Consider the following 12,446-nt stretch of genomic DNA (forward strand, 5'->3'; position numbering starts at 1 on the left):
TTGCTGCCGTTATTATGATATGATAATGATACACTGCCGAACATTGTAGTATTCATCCTTCCTTCTATCTCTCCGCATCCTTCGAGATTCACTCGAGCCGGCCGAAAAAGGCCCGTTGACATGTTATTATATTTTAATCGTTTATTACGCCATTACCAGCACGCCCAAACGCGTCCTTTTTCTTCGCGATTATTCCCAAGCGAACAAGAAGGGGGATGTTACCCCCGTCCATCACCAATAAAGACATTTAATAAAATCCGGTAGCGAGCGCTTAAATTAAATTACTAAATTATTAATAAATTATAACATTAACAGATCACATTCGATTATAATTGTCGCGGACAAGAGAATTTTCTTCAGGTTTAAAAATACCATATTTTTCTTCGGACATTCAACTCGGTTATGTCCGCTGCAAAAAGATTTGCGATTATCCCGTTCGAATCATCGTACATTTCAGCGAAACAACATTAACAAACGCTTGGAATCTCCGTCGAATAACTTGCGCTATCGAATTGCATTGACTCATACTCGCACGCTCGTACCGGTAATTTTACGCACATGAATAAAATAATAAGTAACGATTACGAGTGTCCAGCGAGACACTTTGACGCGAGCGAAGGTGATCCGGCCTCGATCGAGCGAGTCCGTGCGAAAGCAAGAGGAGAAGAAGGGGAAGAAGAAGAAGGAGAAACATCACGTGGAAACAAAGCTTATCTACGGAGAACCGGTCCTTAGCGTTATTCCTTAATCCCGAAATGAATTGCCATCCCGTATAGATCGAACATTTAGGAGCGATCTTTATTTACATCTCGTCGGCGATGGCGGGCGATCGAAAGTCTTGCTACCCGTGGAACAATGCTCGTCTAGAGTTTGGCGTAAAGATGGGAATAATAATGAAGTTGATAGGGGCCACGAGGAACGACGAGGGAAAAACACCGCACAACAGTTACGCGTTTACAACGGGACGTCGTGAGTTAAAAGCGAGGTAAACGCCGCGATGGCGGCTGCGGTGGCAAAACAACGGCCTTGGTTGGCTTCGTCGTCTCTTCTTAATGTCACACGCGATTTAAATCTGCGGGTACACGATCATTATCTTTGATCGAGATATGCTACTGGCGTAATGACGAAATATTGACGAACAGTTGACGAGGTTGACAGGCAGAGACGTTGCCCGCGAGCGAAAACTATGTTACATGCAAGAGTATAAATATTATATATATGTATATATGTATATATAAAATTGTATATGTTATATATAATTATATATATAAATAATTATATATAAATATAATTACTATATATATATATATATATATATATATATATATATATTGTAATTAAATTTTACATTTTAATTATATTTAAAAATGTAAATTATACAAAAAACGTTATCTGAGAGAAACTGATTAATCAAAAGATTAACTGTAACCTTTTCAATTGCCCAAAACTTGTTTAATACATTCACATGAAGAGTACTATCGAACTTTATTAGAAGTATATTATGTAATTATATTTTTATATACATTACAATATTCATCGAAATAATATATATCTACCTAAAAAATTCCAAGAATTCTTAAAAGGATAATATGCGAAAACTTTGCGTTGAAATAATATTTTTAATAACATAAGAATATTTTATATAATGCCATCACTGTATATAAAAAAGTAAGGATATATACGCACGTGTAAATTTATGAAAAAGACGCCGATAAATTTTCAATGGGAATAATAATTTCCAAAACACACCGTTTCCCACGAAACGCGTGTCGTTAACGTCAAATTAATTCTGATAATTTGAATTCGCTGAGCAAACAAAATAAGAACACATGGCGACGGCAGCGGCGGTATGATATTCAAAAGGCAGTGAGAATTTTACACGCGTTTACATCGCGCCAACACTCTTGATCGGATAGTTCTGTCCGAGATACAATTAAAAGGAGAGAAAGAAGATAAAGAAGAGAGAGAAAAAGAGGAAGAGGGAAAAACGAAGAAAAGAAGAAGACCGAGTCACTGAGATCGGATCCCCCCTGGGACCCTATATATGTAGGAACGATTTCATTCAGAAATCTCTCTCTCTCTCTCTCTCTCTCTCTCTCTCTCTCTTTCTCTCTGTTTCTCTTTTTTCCGTCAATGATCGATTTATGTTAATTTCTCTGTAACACAGTTGCCACTAAAGATGCGCGTATACGTTAGTCATAAAAATGTAATATCTATGACATTTACGTCTGTTCCGGGAGAGAAAAGGGAAAAGATTAGATACTTAAAGTCGAAGGACGCGACTAAGTGGGGAGGTTTCTCGAAGCCCCGTAAGAATTTTAATGACACGAAAATACTCGACGCCCGTCGGGTCGCGCCGAGAAAGTGAATTAATTAATTTTCCCGGGGTGTTTATCGAAGAAACATGAGTTGTAAATCGGTATGAGAAATGAAAGTCTAAGCGCGTGGGGCCGATCGAATTTTCATATACAGAGTGAATAGAGGAATACTATCTAAAAATCTCAAAAAAGTGTATTTATAATAGAAATAAACAAGAAATCTCACATTTGAATTTCCATCTATGTAACGAATTAATTTTTCGACAATAGGTAAAATTCACGGTTACATACGATCAGGCAGGATTTTAGGTATATAATTTTTTTCAAATTTGAATTTATTATTAATATTTCCAAGAAACCAGTTTTTAAATCTTTATTACGTTATCGCTAAATAATTATATACGGAATTTTATCAAATTTCAGAAAAAATAATTCTATAAAAGATCAATAATTGAACATATTGAACAATATTGAACAATTATTGAAATGAAAGGACTACTTCCTTTTAATTCTCGATTCTTAAAATCAGATTTGTACAGTTCATACAAACTTCTTTTATTATAGATACTCAAAACGTCACGCTGTCCTCCCGAATCACTCAGTATACGCTCGGCGGCGCTCTCGGATCGAGAGGCTCACTGCGAGAAAATTATCCCAGGTGTCGATAAGCGACGCGTTAATTTTTGCGTGCGTCGATTAGTCGCGGACACGCCGATTACTCGTCGTCGTCGTCGGAGGAACCGCTTATCGCGCTCGCTGAAGCGAGCTCGAGCGAGCGAAAGAGGGAAGTGTTCTCTTTATTATCCGCAGATACAAATTCCAACGCGCTTCCCGCATGGCTCGGCAGCGCACGACGCGTATTAAAACCAAGAAGTACCCGTAACGGCGGCGATCCCGCGAGATATGTAAATACGGAACGTAATTATCAGCCGGGCGGCCCCAGGCGACAAAGAATTTTAATGCGACGTGGATAATTTCGATTTTATTCAGTAAGCTGCGCTCCAGGAATTTATCTCGCTGCCTCGAATTCGTGATTTGCACAGTGTCGATTTCAATTTCACCATCTTTCTCTTCCTTTCTTCCTCCCTCTCTTTCTCTTTGTCCGACTCTCTCTCTCTCTCTCTCTCTCTCTCTCTCTCTCTCTCTCTTTCTCTTGAAATCTTTCTCGCCTCCACAATGTTGCAATCGCAGCATCCGCGTTATCTGGCTCGTGGTAGATGAAATGAGCGTGCTGCGCGCGCACGCATGTCATTTCGCATACTCGCGATCGCCGCTCGGGATTACGGAATACAATCTACTGTACACACGAGCCTAGACGGAAGAGAAATTAGACGGCGAGATGCGAAATCACCGGAGTGTCCTCCGTGTTCTTTGAAACTCCCTTCGCGAGTGCGCGAGTGCGGCTGCGGGACCACCAACGCATCGCGAACAGAAACACGCGTAACGAGTCGTTTCCATCCTCGCCACGGATCACCGATGTGAGCGACGTGAATGCGTTTCGAGTTTTCCCCCGGCGGCTTTTCCGTCAAGTATAAGATGTACATCACAGCATCAGATATACATAAAAAAAATTGGCGATGTATTATGAGACGAAAGAAATTGTTCCATTCTTGAATTGAAGGCTCGGTTGTCTCCCTGCTGCCATATTAAATTAATCTTGAAATAATGGTACATTGCTTAGCTATCAGAAATTACCAGATTACTAGATCTAGTTGTTTCTGATAGCTGAGCAGTAACCATTATTTCAAGAATTGTTTTACACTTTTATGTGATTTATTGGACAGATATCTTACTTTCTGGTATTTTTTACAAGTTTTAAGAATACAAAAATATCATGTTTTTAAGGAAAAAGTACAAGATAAAGCTATACGACGCAAAAAACTTTTTACATGTCATTTCTCGCCTCTGACGTCACACAACCCATGTCGTGCCGCGAGAGAACTGAGCCTTAAGATTTAATATATGACATTGATCTAGTTATTATTTAACATCTAGTTTATCATTTATGTTAATTCTATATGTATATGCGCTATTTATTATATATTTGATTAAGCTACCGCGCTTTCAAGTCTGTTAAAAGTAATAGCGCGTGTGGAGTTGCTATATTAAAATTTTCAAAACTAGGACTTACAAGCCACAAATCCCGGACATTTCTTCTGCAATCCCGGACGTATACAAAATGCGCTTAAATTAATAAAATTAATTAGAGCAGTAAATAAATCATTACTTCACATTTAATTGTTCAATAGCATTCAGGCAAAGAGAAATTTGAGCTGGAAAATAAATAAATAGACTATTTGATTTGAAATAAAAAGTTTTATTATAGGTTTAGTTTAGGTTTTATTAAGTATTAAAATTAAGAAATTTTAACTCTTATGATACTTGTGCTATTTGCATGGTGTGGTAATACAGAGTAATACGAGAGGAATTAAAACAAAATATTTAGATGATATCTAGAATAATTTAGAAGAGAATATTTAGAAGAGATATTTAGAAGAGAATTCTAATATTTAGAAGATTTCTTGAAATCCAGAACGCTTTCAGAAAATCCCTCCCGGACGTCCTCGGATACCCTAAAAAAGAGGACAGTGTCCGAAGAAAAGAGATGGCAAGCGCGTGGCTTGCAATATAAAGCAATTGTTTTGAATTTATAAATTCGATAATAAAAGGATTATTAGACTTCTAAGGTTTAGCCAACCGAGTAATGTTCTCTTTGATTTTGTTCTTTGAAATTTGTTACTCTGGCTTCTTATATTGATTGTTTATATATTTCAATTTGTTAAATTTGTTAAATATTTAAATATTATAAAAATATATGCGTTTATTTTTGTCTCTCATCCTCGCTCATTTTTCTTCTTTGCATTGTAATACTTCATGTAAGCTTGCATACATAGACTGACATATGTATGTGTTTGTCAAGGCACAGGGAAAATTAACATAAACCGATTCCGATACAGAGATCGATCTCGTAGCAAAGAATATTCCATATCACGTGCTCGACGACCGACATGATCCCCGAAGAACAGGGCGGATGCGACTCGGATCTGACGACTCTCTCCTTCTATCTCGTCTATCGAGATCTCTTTCTTCCTTTTCTCCCTTGTCGCGTATCCCTTTTGTTAACCGCAACTCGATAGATCCGATATGAATGAAAATATGTACTGCATAATTTTAAACTCGTGCACATTTATGCCGCCATTGCGTTTGCGATTTGGTCGTAACACGTGTTAGACATTATTCAGCATAGCTGGTATTTTATTAATCTAACTTTAGAAAAATCTTATTTTAATAAATAGAACTAATATATAAAAAAAAGAATGGTATATAATTAAATATTATAATAATCATATGATATAAATTGAAAAATATCGAAAAATTAAGATCAGAAAGAGAGAAATATAATAGTTTAACGAGACAAACATAACAAGATAATCAAATTTAATGTTTGAAATGTGTAAATTCCGTTATAAAACGAGTGATTATCCACTATAAAATTTTCCTCGGAAGAAATCGGTTCCGAAAAGTTGTTCAAAAAAGCGTATCATTAAAATTCGACGCGGCGGCGGCGGCGGCGGCGGCGGCGGCGGCGAGCAACCCCGTTGTTTGCTACGTACTTTATTTAATAAAATGTTACTCGGGGAAGAAACTTGGGGGCTTAATATTCAGCGAGCGAGCGACGGCTTCGCGAGGGAGCGCAAAATGCCTGTGCTCGCGGCGCATATTTTCCTTGAAACGCGCCGTCGCGCTAATTTTTTTTCTTCTTTTTTTTTTTTCTTACTCTTCGCCTCGTCGTAGCCGTTCGCCGTCGTACAACCGCGAATTTTTTCACGCACACACGCGCGCACCCGTTCGTACGCGCGTAAAACTCGCGAAAAAAATATGCGCGCTCCTAAATCCCACACCGCGCCAGGACGCGTCGCTCGAGCGCGATCGCGAACAAGCGCGCTCGCGCGCGAAAACGTGTACACGTGGCGTGTGCGTGCGCGTATGCGCGAGCGTGTGCGTGCGCGCATGTGTGTGCGTGCGTGTGGCAAAGAGTTCCCGCGGGGCTCAATCGTTATCGCCGGGGCCTTATCTCGTCTTAAGACTTCTTTGCAAGAGCAACGCAAGAGTGAGGCCCTTCTGCAATTATCCCCCTCCGCGTCCGCCACTCTTCCCCTCCTCCCCCCCTTCTCGCTCGCTCGACATCTCCCTCGGAGTCTCTCGACGGCTTTTGCACCGCGAGACTCCCTTCCTACCACCCTCTATCTCTTTTCTCCCCTCTCGATCTGAGAATTTGATTTTTCCATAGTCAACGCGCGTTGCGTTTGTTCGCGCGCACACGATAAACTTCCTCTTGAACTTACTTCACATTTGATAAAATGCACTGTTAATTTTTTCAATTACAACACACATCTTTTATTTATTTAAACACGACAGTCTTGATCAGCCTTACAAATCATACGTAATATTCCGAAGGAGTGATTCAAAATTAGAGACTCTCAAAATTATATACAAATTAATCATGATTTTTTTTCTAATGTTGTTCTAATGTTTTCTAATGTTTGAATCAATTTATTTAAAAGAGAATTCATCTGTTTATAATTTTTACAATTGATGTCGGCGAACGCTGACTACTTGATTTTCGTAAATTCTTGTCTCGTGATACCTGATGACGTCTATTCTTCCATAAAAACATAACGAGGAAATGAACTTTCGTTTCTTGCATAGAAACGATCCACTAACATCAAAGTGGGTGCGTCACTTTCGATACTTATCAGTGCGAGTGAAAGGCCATAAAAAGCTTTGCAACGATCGATTTATTCGTCGCATTGTATCACATTTTACGCTTCCACATTCTACGTTCCAAGCGTAGTTTCCAAGCATTCATTTTACGGATTATGATTTTGTATAGTTTCGAAAATACCTTCGTAAATTTATTAAAAAATTATTAAAAAATTATTTAAATATATATTATATTTAATTTAAATATATATTATATTTAAATTATTATATAGAAAAAAATATAAATTTTTATTGAATGTCATTTTTATTATTATTTTGGTTATTTGGTTTTTATTGTATTATATATGACATTATTTTTTCATCCTAATCTAAATTTATTTATATAAATGAGCATGATATTTTCAAGAATAATATAGAGATTCCTCTCGCATTTTATTCTTAAAAAATCTTGCGCACTATCAGATGACACACCCTGTATAGATCTCGCGCGCGATCTGGCGCGATTAATTAAAAGACTGAGTCCATAATGCAATTTATTATTATCATCATTGCCCGACGATATCTCCCGCGACGTCCATTCTACAAAGAGTACTCTGTATATTAACGCGCGCTCAAATTAATTAACGGATATTACGATCGCCGCGGAATCCGCTTAAGTGTAGCCGAGGCGCCAAAGGTGTTAATTTTAAGGCGGTGCAACGTAGCGCGCGCGAGCTATTCGCGGCTGTTAATTCGATCTCGATTGAACACCCTCGTCTCCAACTTGCCGCTTAATCGACATTCAGATTATGACTTTCATCGATAAGTCGATGTATGTGTCATATGAGACATACGTAAATTAAAAATATGTAGCATATCAAAATTTTAAGATTTTGTCACAGAATGACTCGAAACTTTCACGTATTTATTATAATGCATATTTATTATATATATATATATATTTATTAAATTTTACATACATACACACACACACACACACACACACACACACATACACACACACACACTGTATATATACTATTAGAAAATATATGTTAAATTTAAATCATACAAATCATGTTCCAAACGGTCCACTCAAATTTTTATATTAATTTAACATTATATGGATGTATTAAATAATAACATCGGTATTATGTTAATATTTAATTAGTATTATGTTAATATTTAAACAAAAAAATGTAATCTATATTTTAATTAGAAGTTTATTATGTGTAAAATTATCATGATTTTTATGATAAAAGTAACATCAATAACACGCAGTTATATTCATTTCTGTTTTAGTAATCAACATTTTTTTCTGTAAATTTTAATATATTCAATAAATATAAATCGTGTTACTTTAACATTTCAATATTGCTTGAATCATTTTAATAATTTTACACACATTTTATATTTGTTATGGTTAATTGACATAGCAGATATATGCTAATTTACACATAAATATGTAGATTACTTAATAAAACTTTAATCAGCAAATTTTTTCACAAAAATACATAAATCTTCCAATTATATATATTATACATCATACAACACACGACACACATGCGGTACTGTGGATTTTTTCTAAGGTTAAGAATAAATGTAGAGATTTTTTTCCAATCGTAAATAGTTTGCACTAAAAACTTAATTTTATAAAAAGTCAAAAGTGAATGTCAAGAGATTTTTTTCCAATGTAAATAGTTTGCACTAAAAGTTTAATTCTATAAAATTATTAAAATGAACGTGTAAAAGATAAAGTCAATGATAATCTGTGATTGTTCATGATTAAATTTTCCTCGATTGCTAAACAATTATCTAGCATGCAATTCAAGATAAACGCATTTCTCAGACATCTCGCACGGGAATGATTATCTCGATACTACTGGCGCTCATAAAGCGCTATTATGTGTTTTACGAGCTCTGCTCGCATTTTTAATTAGGTCATCTCGCTTTTAATATCGGGGAGGCACTAATGATGACCAAACTTCAACGACAGCCAATATTATTGCGATCAACAACATTGCTAGTTATAATAAAATGCATTATTCAAAGTTTAACCAGGATTTATATAGAATTTTATAATTTAATAAATTTTATATTTTATATATATATATATATATATATATGTATATATATATATTCAGAAATCCTATTATATTAAGAATGGTTCTAAAAGAATTTTAATATATATCTAAAAAATTTCGATAATATAAATGTCATCGAAATTATTTTAGAAGCATACTTGATATAACATGATTTCATAACATGATTTCTGTTGGATAAAACAGATTTAAATAAAAATAAATATATTCTAAATATATCGTAAAATTTTTTATCTAAAAAAATCTTGAATCTTGAATTTAAATCTTGAAGAGAAAAAAATATATATCTATAGATGTATACATCTTCAAGATTTAATACAAAGAATTTTAGAATATATTTAAGTCCAACAGAAATCTTATTATAGCAGAATGCTTCTAAAAGAATTTCGATGATGTCGACGCGTTATACGCGCGGTAAATTCGTACTTTCGCGGCACCCCGTATACACAATGCACATGAGGGGTGCGGCAGCCCAGGGCTGGTCAGCGGAGGGCCTGACAGTCACTCAATGAATTATTGGCCATAATAGCAGTGGCAGCGAGGTCGGAGCCTGATTCTCTCTCTCATTCTCTCTCTCTCTCTCTCTCTCTCTCTCTCTCTCTCTCTCTCTCTCTCTCTCTCTCTCTCTCTCTCTCTCTCTCACTTTCTCTGGCATCTCTCGGCGAGCTCTCGTGCAACTCGATTCCGGCGACCACCATAACCCGTTGGCGTCGTCTCTCGTACTCGGGTTTGGCGCGAGACGAAACGTATTGTTGCTATGCATGCTCAGTAGGCCACGCTCTTTACGAGCACGGTTTCTCGCAGAAAACACGCTTGGTTCGTGCGCTTGATGTTTTTGTGTACGCGAAAGTCGCGTACGGATCTAAACCGCTTTGCTCAGCAAATATCACGTATATTGTATACACATTTCGCTTTTATAGTTTTTCAATGACCGGTGCTAAGATTGATTTACCAATAATGGCTCTCAAAGTAATAAATGAGGAAGTTATTTGATAGATAATAAATTAATAGCTTGTTCAAGATGTCTAAAAAGATAGTAGCTTTACAAGTTTATGATGTTAACAACCGGAGATGAAATCGTGTAAGAAGGAACAGATAATGCCGTCGCTTAGTGTCTTTTATATATCCGCGAAGCCACTTGACACTGGGAAGAAAGGACGAAAATTACAGATCAGATTGTAGCGATGTGGAAACGCGTAACGGAATCGCATTTTGCGATCGACTCGCAGCCGGCAGCTTCCTTTTGCTATACATCCGAGATTCACTCGGACGATCGCCGCCGCCGCCGCCGCTCGCGAGCAACGCACAAGGCGATTAATTAATTAGAATGAATATTGTATCGAATCCGGCCGGGCGATCGACGAGAGCGGCGGCCGAGAGTAGCCTCTTTTATTTGCCGCTTTTATTTTAATCGGAGATCTGTGTTAATGATTCCCGCGCGCGGAACTCGCTCTCGGAAAAGGATCATTAACCTTGGAAGTGATCCCGGAACGTTTGTGGTGGCTGCGTGGTGTCTGCCTTCACCTGCTGAGAGAGTTGGGCGTCTAACGGGAGTCGGGTAACTCACTTGTGCGCGCACGCGTACGTGCGTGCGTGCGTGCGTGCGTGCGTGCGTACGTGTGTGTTAATCATTGCATTAATTCTCGATTGAGCTTGATTGTTTATATTGTTGTGCTTCGCGGATTGAAATATTCGTATTTTGACTGGGTCCGATCGACATCGGACTCGGCCTTGTACGAGACAAAAGTCGCGAGGAAGATCGCGCTCGCGGATGAAACAAGCCAGTTAGATCAAGCGCGAACAGCGGATACTCTTTGAGTCCGACTTGATTCGACGTCCCATGCGGACGTGTTGCGATACGCTCCAGCAGTTTTATTCCGAGATTTCCCGTTGTTTCTAAATTGCATTTAACGTCCATTTAACGTCGTTGAGTTCCGTTTAATTTACGTTTCTTTATCCCGCGCGACGCAAGCGTTACATGCGCGAGTGAAAATGCAGGTAACGCTCGTAACAATACCCTTACTTTCACAAATTTTTACATGTATATATTCTTTTTGCATCGTATTGTACAAACGAAAATAATGGATTTCTTCTAGAGCGTTTATAATTCATTCCGTTCTGCCCGCTCATTACAAAAATAATAGCTATTTGATTTCGTCAACTTTCCAAGTGCCACTCTGTGTATCGCTGTTCACTACATATATCGCGTATTCACGTGACAAGATTCGCATCGTCACATCGCCTGTTCCGCGACACTCGCGTTGAAATCACTCACGCTGCCCCAAATTCCAAGCGTGGTTGCGATGCTCGCGTCAATTGCTTGATTCCCCACACTCTTCCGAAGCTATTACCAAGATTTAATAATTATTATATAATTATTATATAATATAAATATTTAATTATATTAAATATAATTATTATAAAAATAATTATAATAATAATTATATAATATTATATTTAAATTATATAATAATTATTGTATAATTTTCAAGCATACATGTTTATGTGATTAGTATTGATTTCTGAATGAATTTAATTTAGAGATAAATAAACAATCATTATAATAAGCTGTTAAATTTCAAAGAATAGGATAGTAGATGGCATTACTTCGATAAATAGGATCCTATTAAGCATCTAATAATTCTTCTTTTTTTTTTTTGAACTTATATCTATAAATTCAGGACAATTGTCTATAAATAAATAATTTGGTGAAATTTTGGTTTCCTGTTATCTACCGTAGATGCTACATCTGTATTTAAATCTTTTTAATTATTGTGTTTAAAAAATTGATACATATGTTTCTATGTAAATGAATGTATTACTTAAGATTTCTCGACAATCGTGTGACAATTTAAAATTTAAATTTAAATTTTAATTTCAAAATGCGCATAATAATCTTGTTCAAACATATTCATCAATTTTCTAAGTTATTACTCTTCTAAAAATTATTATTTCATAAAATACTTATTTTATAAAATGGAAAGAATTTCACACCTCTAATGGATTTTACGCATCAAAGCCGAAAATTTTCGAATCGCATTGACGAAACGAATCGGCTATAATTTACACTCATGGAACTTAATTAACACCAACAGTGCTCATTAACCAGAACGATGGTTATCAAGGGCCCCTTCCCGTATTTTTAACGTTGAACGGAGAATGTCCGTCGCGTTACAACATCTTCGTCACAATGTGACATACCGGCGTCACTCTCCCCGCGACACGATGACGATTATCGTCGTAATTATCGCCGTCGTTATTACTATTATTTTATCATCCGCGCGCGCTTATCGCCGCGGGTATCCGCGGCTGATGGAACGAG

The 12,446-nt window shown here is 36.7% G+C and overlaps 1 protein-coding gene across 1 annotated transcript in view; it reads right to left on the minus strand.

The window, feature by feature from the left end:
• Positions 1 to 12,446, minus strand: part of ft (cadherin-related tumor suppressor fat) — a 101,548-nt gene that overhangs the window by 61,035 nt on the left and 28,067 nt on the right. The window lies entirely within an intron of this gene.

The sequence above is a fragment of the Pogonomyrmex barbatus genome, unplaced genomic scaffold (genome assembly GCF_055798465.1).
Source record: "Pogonomyrmex barbatus isolate J1 unplaced genomic scaffold, ASM5579846v1 scaffold3, whole genome shotgun sequence".
Classification (NCBI taxonomy): Eukaryota; Metazoa; Arthropoda; class Insecta; order Hymenoptera; family Formicidae; genus Pogonomyrmex; species Pogonomyrmex barbatus.